General features: G+C 42.9%; 1 pseudogene across 1 annotated transcript in view; it reads right to left on the reverse strand.

Moving 5' to 3' along the window:
• Window positions 1-302: 302 nt before the first annotated feature.
• The window catches only part of LOC311106780 (utrophin-like), a 146,968-nt pseudogene continuing 135,260 nt past the window's right edge, over window positions 303-12,010 (reverse strand). Inside the window, exons 28-31 of the transcript XR_014615865.1 lie at window positions 8,503-8,578; window positions 8,328-8,414; window positions 5,044-5,069; window positions 303-1,702 (exon numbers count right to left, since the gene is read on the reverse strand). The product of XR_014615865.1 is annotated as an utrophin-like (transcript). The remainder of the gene's footprint in view (window positions 1,703-5,043; window positions 5,070-8,327; window positions 8,415-8,502; window positions 8,579-12,010) is intronic.

Raw genomic sequence — 12,010 nt, forward strand, 5'->3', positions numbered from 1 at the left:
AATGCTTTACATTAGAAGGTAATATCTACTGGGTTGCTGTCTGTGACAAACTGACAACAATGCTAACGACACTATTCAGTATTCACGTCACCTGATTTCCTAACTGTTTAACATTTGGTGGACATTTGTAACGCAAACAACACTATAAAGTATATAGCCATTTTTCACACTTGTTTCGCTGTGTGCTGTTTTGTATTACAAGTCTGACACACAGTTGCTGGCTTGTAGTGTAGACCAATGTACTATTCTGGGGAAGCAGGCATTGTTAATAAGTCCTTGAAGCAAGAGTCCAGAGAAATAAAAGTTGTTATAAAAATTTATTTAGAATAAAACATACAGTATGTAGCCATATAACATGTAGTGTGGTCAATCTATACTACATACCTCAGGAAAGGAAAGACGCTGTTCTGCCATGGTACACTACATCATCATCATCATCATCAGTCCAAGGACATAGTTGGAGGAGGTTATAGCAGTGTTGTTAAAACTAACACGTTTTACAGAATAGCATAGCACAAAACACAACGCATAACTCTTGAGAGAGAGAGACCAGTGCTAGAGGTCTGACAGGGGGAAATCAACAGAGCCAGACACAGTATACTGATGCGGGGCAGCGCAGAAAGGCCACAGACCCATGGGTGGTAAACTAATACGATGTCTTTGTGTTTTGTCTATTATTTTACTCTGCTGGGTATCTCCCCACCACAGTACACATCTATAAGCAACAAGCTTAGAATGTTTTTCGGTTTATTTTCTGGTTGTGAGTACAGTAAAATGGAAATTAAACAAGTTACAGACCACGCAAATGAAAAGGTGTTTGTCTGAGGTAGCAAGGCAATCATGGCTTTCTTCTGATTTTTTAAAACATATATTTATAAAACTATTCTACACAATGATGGACTGTGGGCCTCTTACAAACTCGACTATTTCTGAACAGCTTTAGGTTCAATTAATTTATAGTTTCCGCCCCTCTCTCCTTTATACAACAATCCAACTTAATTACTACAATGCTAAATCAGTCTGCCACACTTGGAATGACAACTGTATAGGCACAGAAGGGGTTACGTTTACGTCGCAATTGCGGCAGGCATGACAAGGCCGACAGAATCGCATCAATAACGCTTTAAAGGGAGGAAAAACATTTTCAAAACAAATGTGATGCTTCGAGGAAAGACACAGAGCCTATTGTCTAAAACGATCATTTGAGGCGATAATCTTTAAATGGGCCACCTTCCCCAAATCGTAGAGAAAAACAATGACCATGTCTCCCGTGATGACGGTAGTAGGGTAGAAGCAGAGAGGAGCAGTGGAATAACAACAATGTAACAGTTTGATTCCCAGTGAAAGCAGAACAAAAACAAAACAAATCCCACAAAAAGCATGTTGTTATACAAAGCCCCCGAATCATTGGCATATTCATACAAATTACTGACAAATGTTTAACCGACTCCAGGTACAATCTACAGTTAATAAAAGGTACATTTTGCATAGTACAAGACGACGATGTGGTAATAGTAGTAAAGTTCTGCGGTCCTGTGTGTCTTTGGGTTTTACGGGGGGGTCCCTTGCTAGGGGGTCTAGCTCTCCGTCTGTACTTCGGAAAAGTGAAGGGAGGGAAAGCGTAGAAGCTGTGTGTTTGGGAATGTTTCTGTCTCTCCGAAAACACACACACCTTCCTCTTTGCTGATGGCCCTCACATCACCTGAAACATAGATAAAACACACTCATTATTTATTAGAACATCCACACACACACACACACACACACACACACACACACACACACACACACACACATTAGCCAGACTAAACAAAGTTGGCAAGACCAAATAGGATCTTCCTATTATCTCTGGGTAATCACTAAGGTAACATATACATTAAGTAGAACAGATACACTCTTCCAAAAGTAGAGAATTTAAATTAGTCTACCCAAAGTTATCTATCTCTATTATAGCCAAGGCACGAGAGTTCAGGGATGCACTGTGTTTTGATGTAAACAACACTAATTTCTCTTCATGAGCAGATATTGAATGGAAAGTATCAGAGGCTCCTAAAATGCAATCAGGGCAAGTTGGCAAACAGACTGGCAGTCCCTCATGCCCGTCACAACCCATTTAGAAAGAGGAGACAGGAGAGATCAGGGACGCAGCTGGGCACTTAGAATTCTGGGAAATGCTTTTTAAAGGGATACTTTGGGATTTTGGCAATGAGGCCCTTAATCTACTTCCCTGCAGTCAGATGAACTTGTGAATACCATTTTTATGTCTCTGTGTCCAGTATGAAGGAAGCTAGAGGTATTTTCGTGAGCCAATGCTAACTAGCGTTGGCGCAATGACTGGAAGTCTATGGGTATCTATGCTAGCAGATACCCATAGACTTCTCTGTGGTCCTCTGTAGCTCAGCTGGTAGAGCACGGCGCTTGTAACGCCAAGGTAGTGGGTTCGATCCCCGGGACCACCCATACACAAAAAATGTATGCACGCATGACTGTAAGTCGCTTTGGATAAAAGCGTCTGCTAAATGGCATATTATATATTATTACTTCCAGTCATTGTGCTAATGCTAGTTAGCATTAGCGCAGGAACCTACCCCTAACTTCCTTCATACTGGACACAGAGACATAAAAATGGTATCCACAAGTTCATCTGACTCTGGGGTAGTAGGGTCTTATTGCCAAAATCCCAAAGTATCCCTTTAATGTAACACTGGGGTATGCTCCTTGGAACAATAGGCTGGCTTCTGAATGGACATCAAAACCTATTCAACCACACTCTGGGCTTAGAAAAACCTACAGGAACCACTTTTAATAACATCATTATATATGGCATTTATCAGACGCTTTTATCCAAAGCGACTTACAGTCATGCGTGCATACATTTTACATACAGTATGAGTGGTCCCGGGAATCGAACCCACTACCCTGGCGTTACAAGCGCCATGCTCTACCAACTGAGCTACAAAGGACTAACTTAATGGAGTTAGATATGGAAGAAGGGAAGAAAAGAGAGAAGAAGAAGTGTTAGAAGTGGTCCTAAGCACATTTCTCCCTGTGTTCACTACAGGTGCATATTAAGACAACATAAATACCAAACCTGACCCAAGTTTAATTAAATGTATGAAAAAAAGAAGATAGCACTGGCTAACATAACGGACGTCAAGGGAAGAAGAAGAAAAAACTGGAGAGGGAAAAGAAATAGGCCCTTGTGAAGGAGCGTCCAAATACTACTTGTAATAAATAAATGGTTTAACTGGCTTGTAAAGGCAATGGGGAGAGTGGAGATGGACTGAGATGTTTAGAGGCGAGAGAGAAAGAAAGAGAGAGAGAGAAAAGAGAGAGGGTGGGAGCGAGAGAGAGAGTAGACTAAACAGTAATTAGACTAAGGCCCATGAGAAAGAGACGGAGATATCGGGGACGTAGGTCGGGGTGCCTTGTAAGGATCCGACGGCGAGTTGGTAATCTGCCTCTTCCATCAGTCCTATTAGCCAACGTACAATCATTGGATAACAAAATAGACAAACTACGATCATGGATATCCTACTAATGGGACATTAAAAACTTGAATATCTTATGTTTCACTGAGTCGTGGGTGAACAACGACATGGATAACATACAGCTGGCGGGATATACGCTGCATCGGCAAGATAGAACAGCTGCCTCCGGTAAGACAAGGGGTGGCGGTCTATGTATATTTGTAAACAACAGCTGGTGCACGAAATCTAATATTAAGGAAGTCTCTAGGTTTTTCTTGCCTGAGGTAGAGTATCTCATGTTAAGCTGTAGACCACACTATTTACCAAGAGAGTTTTCATATATATTTTTCGTAGCTGGGGCCAAGCTTCCTGCAATCCAGGACCTCTATACCAGGCGGTGTCAGAGGAAGGCCCTAAAAATTATCAAAGACTCCAGCCACCCTAGTGATAGACTGTTCTCTCTGCTACCGCACGGCAAGTGGTACCGGAGTGCCAAGTCTAGGTCCAAAAGGCTTCTTAACAGTTTCTACCTCCAAGCCATAAGACTCCTGAACAGCTAATCAAATGGCTACCCGGCCTATTTGCACCCCCCCCCCCCCCCCCCTCTTTTACGCTGCTGCTACTCTCTGTTTATTATCTATGCATAGTCACTGTAACTACCTACATGTACATATTACCTCAATTACCTCGCCTACGCACATTGACTCTGTGCCGGTACCCCCTGTATATAGCCTCGCTACTGTTATTTTACTGCTGCTCTTTAATTAGTGGCGCAGCGGTCTAAGGCACTGCATCTCAGTGCTTGAGGCATCACTACAGACCCCCTGGTTCGATTCCAGGCTGTATCACAATCAGCCGTGATTGGGAGTCCCATAGGGCGGCGCACAATTGGCCCAGCGTCGTCTGGGTTTGGCCGGTGTAGGCCGTCATTGTAAATAAGAATTTGTTCTTAACTGACTTGCCTAGTTAAATAAAGGTAAAATAAAAATAAAAATAAAATAAATAAATACATTTGTTATTTACATTTTTTCGTTATCTATTTTTTACTTGACACTTATTTTTCTTAAAACTGCATTGTTGGTTAAGGGCTTGTAAGTAAGCATTTCACTGTAAGGTCTACACCTGTTGTATTCGGCGCATGTGACAAATAAAATATGATTTGATTTGAAGAGCAGGTCACTGTCAATAACTTTTTCTGCTACTCTACTGAGTTTCAGAATCCATCTCTGCCTCCATTTGCAACATAGGTGAAGGAGACCCCATTGATCTATTTTATTTTCTGTGTGTGTGTTGTGTGTATGTGCGTGTTTGTTCCACATTGTTTTGTTGCTTTCTCTCCTCATCTACACCCCTTGAAAAGCACCAAACTGCCATTTTCCTTCAGAGAGTGGCTGAATCTCTTACACATTCAGTTCCTTGAACAGTTGGACTGCCTGCCAAGTAGCTAGCAACAGTATACCTTTTTTTTCATTTGCACTCATTTAACCTTCATGAAATGAGCTCCAGGTAATTTACTCTTCTCAGGTCCTGAGTGAAACGGGCAATATGCAGGTGGATGGGAAATATAGCTTACCTGTGGTCTCGAGGAGAGGCTTGAAGCTACAAGAGAAACAGAAACAACTTTGTGAGAAAAAACACAATATTGACTCTTTGCAACCTCCATGCTAGGGTTGCAAAGCTACCGATAGTACAGGAATCTTCAGTAATTTTGGTTATTAACAGAAAATCTATGGCAATCTACCGTAACTTTGGTAACTTGTACTTGAAAAACATTTAAAACATGTATTCATATATAGGTCTCCATAAAAAATTTTTTATATCGGTCTCCATATTGTCCATGAGTTTCTAGTAGATAGACCTTATCGTTCAAGAGAAAATAGACTAATTAATGAAAAAAGCATTTAATAAAACGTTTCATTATTTTCAGTTACATCTGCAACTCGTCCAACTATTGACTTTTTTCACAACTGCCAACAGTTTGATGCCAAAACATTGACAACAAATACATACTGACATAGTAAAATAGTGTGTTAAAAATTTATAAAGGATATTTGATGTTATTTCACTAAGATGATGGTTTATAGTTAGGATAATGTTTTACAGCTTTGTAATTCATTTTTTAAATTTTAAAATCATCTTATTTAATAATTTCATATATTTGACATGTGATAAGGCCACACATAGGGCCAGAGATAATTACAGACACCTGTACAAATCTGAAGTATCCTAAAGTGCCAATAGATGTCTTCAGATAGATGACATAAAATCCTTGAAAGATACCACATTTCTGGTAGTTTACTGGTAAACTTGGAACATTTCTAGTAATATACCCTCCCTTTGCAACCTTACTCCATGCATCAAAACTGATTGGTTGAAGCCTAACTTCAGCTGCACATGGGCCCCTCCTACACACAGTCATAAGCTAAGTATTATCTTTAAGTGTTGTTGAGATGGATGTTCAGATCGTTGAGCCATTATGCCTGCCAGGTGAGCAGTAAACCAGTATTGATATCCCCGCAGCACCCTCTAAATTATAATAGATTTTTAACTAAACTCCAGATAGATTTTCAACTCATTCAAATGCAATTTAAAGTCACTTTGAGGTAATTCACTAATCCAACACTATTTTTCTAATTTTATGATACCCATGGAGCGTATTTCTTCCTCAATTTTACTGGATACCTAGGGCCAGGTCACATGGCCAGAAGAAGCTCTAGGCGCTATGTATAAGTTGACTGTGTGAGAGTGTTTCAAACTTCTCTCCTCACTGCAGTCACTTTGCACATTATCAATATTGCATCTAAACAGAGAAGATGACATAGCTTGCCTTTTATTTTCAGCTCCAAAGACATGACTGTTGAATTAAACAATAAAGACTAGTGGAGAGTAGGGAACCCCACAGGGACAGCAACTGTTTTACTGTGAAGAATATAACCTGCTCCAGCCCAACACCACCACCCACACACACACTAGCTAAGTGCTGAGTGAGAGAAAGAGTGGGAATGGAATAGAGAGGGGAGAGGAGGAGGAGGAGTAGAAGAAAGGTGAGGTATAGTGGAGGATGATGGAGAGAATGAGAAAACAAGGGGCAGAGGAAGAAGAGGAGAGAGAGGAGAGGAGAAGGAAAGACAGAATGAGAGAAGAGGGACATAGAGTGAGAGATAGAGTGAGGGAAAAAAGTATTTGATCCTCTGCTGATTTTGTACGTTTGCCCACTGACAAAGAGATGATCAGTCTATAATTTTAATGGTAGGTTTATTTGAACAGTGAGAGACAGAATAACAACAAAAAATCCAGAAAAACGCATGTCAAAAATGTTATAATTTTTTTTTCATTTTAATGAGGGAAATAAGTATTTGACCCCCTCTCAATCAGAAAGATTTCTGGCTCCCACGAGCTGAGATTAGGAGCACACTCTTAAAGGGAATGCTCCTAATCTCAGTTTGTTACCTGTATAAAAGGCACCTGTCCACAGAAGCAATCAATCAGATTCCAAACTCTCCACCATGGCCAAGACCAAAGAGCTCTCCAAGGATGTCAGGGACAAGATTGTAGACCTACACAAGGCTGGAATGGGCTACAAGACCATCGGCAAGCAGCTTGGTGAGAAGGTGACAACAGTTGGTGCAATTATTCGCAAATGGAAGAAACACAAAAGAACTGTCAATCTCCCTCGGCCTGGGGCTCCATGCAAGATCTCACCTCGTGGAGTTGCAATGATCATGAGAACGGTGAGGAATCATCCCAGAACTACACGGGAGGATCTTGTCAATGATCTCAAGGCAGCTGGGACCATAGTCACCAAGAAAACAATTGGTAACACACTACGCCGTGAAGGACTGAAATCCTGCAGCGCCCGCAAGGTCCCCCTGCTCAAGAAAGCACAAATACAGGCCTGTCTGAAGTTTGCCAATGAACATCTGAATGATTCAGAGGAGAACTGGGTGAAAGTGTTGTGGTCATATGAGACCAAAATCGAGCTCTTTGGCATCAACTCAACTCGCCGTGTTTGGAGGAGGAGGAATGCTGCCTATGACCCCAAGAACATCATCCCCACCGTCAAACATGGAGGTGGAAACATTATGCTTTGGGGGTGTTTTTCTGCTAAGGGAACAGGACAACTTCACCGCATCAAAGGGACGATGGACGGCGCCATGTACTGTCAAATCTTGGGTGAGAATCTCCTTCCCTCAGCCAGGGCATTGAAAATGGGTTGTGGATGGGTATTCCAGCATGACAATGACCCAAAACACACGGCCAAGGTAACAAAGGAGTGGCTCAAGAAGAAGCACATTAAGGTCCTGGAGTGGCCTAGCCAGTCTCCAGACCTTAATCCCATAGAAAATCTGTGGAGGGAGCTGAAGGTTCGAGTTGCCAAATGTCGAGTTGCCAAGCTCGAAACCTTAATGACTTGGAGAAGATCTGCAAAGAGGGGTGGGACAAAATCCCTCCTGAGATGTGTGCAAACCTGGTGGCCAACTACAAGAAACGTCTGACCTCTGTGAATGCCAACAAGGGTTTTGCCACCAAATACTAAGTCATGTTTTGCAGAGGGGTCAAATACTTATTTCCCTCATTAACATGCAAATTAATTTATAACATTTTTGACATGCGTTTTTCTTGATTTTTTTGTTGTTATTCTGTCTCTCACTGTTCAAATAAACCTACCATTAAAATTATAGACTGATCATGTCTTTGTCAGTGGGCAAACGTACAAAATCAGCAGGGGATCAAATACTTTTTTCCCTCACTGTAGTGAGTGAGAGGAGGCGAGGAGAATGGAAGAGGAGAGGGAGGTAAACAGAGGGAAGATGGGAGGAGAGGGAGGAAGAGTTTGAGTTAAAGGAGAGGACTTACGACTGCATGCAGGGAAGGTGTGGTTTATCTGTTCCATGATGTCTGCCAGGTCAGAGCTGCGGTTGTGTGGGTGGTCCAACAGCTCATCTGAAACACACACACATAAACACACCAGTTTAGCACACTGTGTGTGTGGGTGTATGTGTGTGTGTGTGTGTTTGTGTGTTGAACCGACCTGTGTGTTCGGTGAGGGTCCCTTGTTCTTGCATGCCGGGGGACGACACTCCGTTCACCCTGGAGTCCATCTCCGGCTGAGAGAGAGAAAGAGAGGATGAACGAGGATCAAGTAAGACAAGAGGTGAAGAGAAGAAGGGAGAGAAACACAAGAAGAAAGACAGAAAGAAAAGTAGAAAATATAGGGGGGAAAGAGGGAGGGACAGAGACAAGGACAAGCATCATTACTAAAACATAGTGCTCACTCTTCATTATTCATAGTGGCATACTTCACTGGTGACGACTTCAAACAAACTATTGCTCTACATATTAATCATCAGTCCCAAACAAGGGAATAGCACACAGTGTGACACGATGGGGCTGAGATTAAATATGTGTCATCACGTGTGCTGATATTTACATGTGTCTATAGCCCTCTCCCGAATTTGTCACTGTCACTCCCCATCTGAGTTCAGATTCATCTCTAAGGGTTTGGGAACGTGTTTGTTTAATTTTGTGACTTTCATTCATGAAAAAAGGCACGCACACACACACATACACTCGCGCACGCACACACACGCACGCCTGAGATCTATAGAATAGGGCACCTGATGTCCACTGACATTTACTATCAAGTCTAACATGCCCCTTAGCTTTCCAGACACGGAATCAATGCAGCCTCCATATCTGTACCATCCCTCTCTCCTCTCCTTCCTTCATATCTGTACCATACCTCTCTCCTCTCCTTCCTCCATATCTGTCCATACCTCTCTCCTCTCCTTCCTCCATATCTGTACCATCCCTCTCTCCTCTCCTTCCTCCATATCTGTCCATCCCTCTCTCCTCTCCTTCCTTCATATCTGTACCATCCCTCTATCCTCTCCTTCCTTCATATCTGTACCATCCCTCTCTCCTCTCCTTCCTCCATATCTGTACCATCCCTCTCTCCTCTCCTTCCTCCATATCTGTACCATCCCTCTCTCCTCTCCTTCCTCCATATCTGTACCATCCCTCTCTCCTCTCCTTCCTCCATATCTGTACCATACCTCTCTCCTCTCCTTCCTCCATATCTGTCCATACCTCTCTCCTCTCCTTCCTCCATATCTGTACCATCCCTCTCTCCTCTCCTTCCTCCATATCTGTACCATCCCTCTCTCCTCTCCTTCCTCCATATCTGTACCATCCCTCTCTCCTCTCCTTCCTCCATATCTGTCCATCCCTCTCTCCTCTCCTTCCTTCATATCTGTCCATCCCTCTCTCCTCTCCTTCCTCCATGTCTGTACCATCTCTGGCTCCTCTCCTTCCTCCTCTCCTGCCCCCAGCTGTAGTAAAGGTTAATGTGATGGAAATGTCTCCAGAGCATTCTCACAACGTCTTCAGGGCTCACTTAGAATAACACTGACTACACAACAGCTCTCTAATACAAATGACAACAACACAAAATACATAATTTATCATTGATAACCACCATCATTAAGTTTGCCCGACGACATAACGGTGATAGGCCTGATCACCGACAACAATGAGACAGCCTATAGGGAGGAGGTCAGTGACCTGGCAGTGTGGTGCCAGGACAAAAACCTCTCCCTCAACGTGATCAAGACAAAGGAGATGATCGTGGACTACAGCAAAAGGAGGGCCGAGCACGCCCCCATTCTCATCGACAGGGCTGTAGTGGAGCAGGTTGAGATCTTCAAGTTCCTTGGTCTCCACATCACCAACAAACTATCATGGTCCAAACACTCCAAGACAGTCGTAAAGAGGGCACGACAACGCCTATTCCTCAGGAGACTGAAAAGATATGGCATGGGTCTTCAGATCCTCAAAAAGTTATACAGCTGCACCATCGAGAGCATCCTGACTGGTTGCATCACTGCCTGGTATGGCAACTGCTCGGCCTCCGACCGCAAGGCGCTACAGAGGGTAGTGCGTACGGCCCAGTACATCACTGGGGCCAAGCTTCCTGCCATCCAGGTCCTCTATACTAGGCGGTGTCAGGTTTCTAAACAGCTTCTACCCCCAAGCCATAAGGCTACCCGGAGTATTTGCATTGACCTCCCCCCTTTTTTACGCTGCTGCTACTCGCTGTTTATTATCTACGCATAGTCACTTTACCCCTACCTACACTACCGTTCAAAAGTTTGGGGTCAATTAGAAATGTCCGTGTTTTACATGAAAACATACATGAAATGAGTTTGAATAGCAAATATAGCAAAATGAATAGGAAATGTAGTCATTGACAAGGTTAGAAATAATGATTTGTAATTTAAATAATAATTGTGTCCTTCAAACTTTGCTTTCGTCAAAGAATCCTCCATTTGCAGCAATTACAGCCTTGCAGACCTTTGGCATTCTAGTTGTCAATTTGTTGAGGTAATCTGAAGAGATTTCACCCCATGCTTCCTGAAGTACCTCCCACAAGTTGGATTAGCTTGATGTGCACTTCTTACATACCATACGGTCAAGCCGCTCCCACAACAGCTCAAGCTCAATAGGGTTGAGATCCGATGACTGTGCTGGCCACTCCATTATAGACAGAATACCAGCTGACTGCTTCTTCCCTTAATATTTCTTGCATAGTTTGGAGCTGTGCTTTGGGTCATTGTCCTGTTGTAGGGGGAAATTGGCTCCAATCAAGCGCCGTCCACAGGGTATGGCATGGCGTTGCAAAATGGAGCGATAGCCTTCCTTCTTCAAGATCCCTTTTACCCTGTACAAATCTCCCACTTTACCACCACCAAAGCACCCCCAGACCATCACATTGCCTCCACCATGCTTGACAGATGGCATCAAGCACTCCTCCAGCATCTTTTCATTTGGTCTGCATCTCACAAATGCTCTTCTTTGTGATCCGAACACCTCAAACTTCGATTTGTCTGTCCATAATACTTTTTTCCAATCTTCCTCTGTCCAGTGTCTGTGTTCTTTTGCCCATCTTAATATTTTCTTTTTATTGGCCAGTCTGAGATATGGCTTTTTCTTTGTAACTCTGCCTAGAAGGTCAGCATCTCGGAGTTGCCTCTTCACTGTTGACGTTGAGACTGGTGTTTTGCGGGTACTATTTAATGAAGCTGCCAGTTGAGGAATTGTGAGGCGTCTGTTTCTCAAACTAGACACTCTAATGTATTTATCCTCTTGCTCAGTTGTGCACCGGGACCTCCCACTCCTCTTTCTATTCTGGTTAGAGCCAGTTTGTGCTGTTCTGTGAAGGGAGTAGTACAAAGCGTTGTACGAGATCTTCAGTTTCTTGGCAATTTCTCGCATGGAATAGCCTTCATTTCTCAGAACAAGAATAGACTGACGAGTTTCAGAAGAAAGTTATTTGTTTCTGGCCATTTTGAGCCTGTAATCGAACCCACAATTGCTGATGCTCCAGATACTCAACTAGTCTCAAGAAGGCCAGTTTTATTGCTTATTTAATCAGCACAACAGTTTTCAGCTGTGCTAACATAATTGCAAAAGGGTTTTCTAATGATAAACTTGGATTAGCAAACACAACGTGCCATTGGAACACAGGACTGATGGTTGCT

This window comes from Coregonus lavaretus (assembly GCF_964263955.1).
Source record: "Coregonus lavaretus genome assembly, chromosome: 31".
Taxonomy (NCBI): domain Eukaryota; kingdom Metazoa; phylum Chordata; class Actinopteri; order Salmoniformes; family Salmonidae; genus Coregonus; species Coregonus lavaretus.